The sequence below is a fragment of the Microtus ochrogaster genome, chromosome 18 (genome assembly GCF_000317375.1).
Source record: "Microtus ochrogaster isolate Prairie Vole_2 chromosome 18, MicOch1.0, whole genome shotgun sequence".
NCBI lineage: Eukaryota > Metazoa > Chordata > Mammalia > Rodentia > Cricetidae > Microtus > Microtus ochrogaster.
This window is the reverse complement of record NC_022020.1, coordinates 50,378,840-50,381,005: the sequence shown is the minus strand read 5'-3', so window position 1 is coordinate 50,381,005 and position 2,166 is coordinate 50,378,840.

Sequence of the window (2,166 nt, the reverse complement as noted above, 5' to 3'; positions counted from 1 at the left end):
CCCCACGCCCACCCCACCCCCGCGCCTCCTGGGTCACCCCGCGCGGAGTGCTGAGCTGGGGCGCGCCCTGGCGGACTGGGCCTGCCGGGCTGACCCTCCTGCTTGCTCCGCTTCCCTTTGCCTTGGGGACCCGGTGGACTGGACGTTGGGGGGGGGGGGGCGACCATGAAGACACCGTGCAAACAACAACAAAATCACTATTTCCATTTTTATCTGTCTTTTTTTTCTTCTTCTTCTTAAGCCAGAGTCCCAGGAGCGTTAAGAGGGCGACGATGCATGCTTCTAGATCCCCTTTAAATTCTTGGCAGCTATGGCAGACCAGACTTGGCTAACCGCGTCAGCTCCCCGAAACGACCGGCCTGGCTGGGCGGCCAGCCTAGAAGAGTCTGCCCCGGTGTGGTCGCGAGTCGCCATTGCCGATGTCAACTCTACTGGGAACAAAACCAACTCTGCGCCCGCGCTGAGTACACACCCACCCACTTGAAACCGAGCTGCCTGGTTCTTTGATAAAAGCTTGGGTTTTTTTGTTTTCTGGGGTTTTTTTTGTGAGACACAGCGTGAAATACCAAATTCAAGTTTAAGTTTGTCCTTTACATATGCAAACGATGGAGCCGTCTTATTAGCCACTGTAGGAGTCTCCCCACATTCCAGACATGGAGTTTCTCTAGCAAGCCCTTCATTTAGTCTTTTGATGTACAGGAATGCAAGAAGCTACTTTAAATAAGTTAAGAGAAATTCGTCACTCTACTTTTTTTTTTTCAAGAAGCCATCCCTAAGAGCCAGGTGTGGTGGCGCACGCCTTTTAATCTCAGCACAGGGGAGGCAGAGGCAGGCAGATCTCCGTGGGTTTAAAACCAGCTTGGTCTGCATAGTTCAAAACCACTAGGGCTATCGAGACACTGTCTCAACTCAGCAAAAGAAAGCCGTTCTCCCTTTAATTTAAATGTTGAATGCACTGGTGCATTATAAAACAGGAAGAACAAGCGATTTGCCTTTAAAAAGAAATTACCAGAGTTTCTGGTTTTGCCTGGGAGGTTAGGATTTTCACTGAAGGAAGAAAGAATTCACAAAATCAACAGACTCACCTTGCCTGCCCTGGTTTAAAGATCAAATACCTGGTGTGCACCCTGCAAATCGAAAGGAAAGGCAGTCCCACACTCCCAACTTTAGCTCTCCCTTTCCTCCCTTGCTGTGTGCCCCATGGAACCACTGCTCAGAAGCCTCTGAATTCAGTGGTCAAGTTTGTATGGTGCTTAGGAGCCACAAAATCCCTACCAAGAAAAAAAAAGTGATAGAATATTTCACAGAACTCTGCTTGTGTTTTCCCACCAAGAATTTGAAACTTATCAAACCTAGACTTTTGTTGTTGTTGTTGTTTTATTTTTGTTTGTTTTGTTTTTCAAAATAGGGTTTCTCTGTAGCTTTGGAGCCTGTCCTGAAACTAGCCCTTGAAGACCAGGCTGGCCTCGAACTCACAGAGATCGGCCAGTCTCTGCCTTCTGATTGCTGGAATTAAAGGCCTAGGCCACCACCACCGGGCTTATCTTTTCTTTTTTTAAAAGGCGCATATGCGCAGGCACCACATTTAATATACCCTGCACTCTGGAGTCAGAGGCAGGCAGATCTCTGTGAGTTCAAGGCCAGCTTGGTCTTCAGAGTGAGTTCCAGGACAGGCTCCAAAACTACAAAGAAACCTTGTCTTGAAAAAACAAAACAAAATAAAATAAAATAAAAACAAGTTCTGAGGTGGTTACATAAAGACAATACACTGCTGGGGTGGGGGATGTGGTGATATTTTGTTTATGATCTAACCAATAAAGCTTGACTGAAGACCAGAGTGCAAAGCTAGCCATGCTAGTCAGCCACACAGGCCAGGCAGTGGTGGCACACACCTTTAATCCCAGCAGCCACACGAGTTGGCCTAGAGGCCGGGTGGTGGTGGTGCTTGCCTTTAATTCCAGCTCTAGAGACGAATGATTATAAGGCAGGATAAGACAGGAACTCACTCTCTTTTCAGTCTGAAGATTTTGTAGAGGTAAGAGCTCTCTCTAGTGATTGGCTGCTTTGCTTCTCTGATCTTTCAGCTTGCACCCCAATATCTGTCTCGGGATTTTTATTATTCGTGCTACAGGGGAAGGCCAGCTCCCCAGTGGCACTGACTGGAAG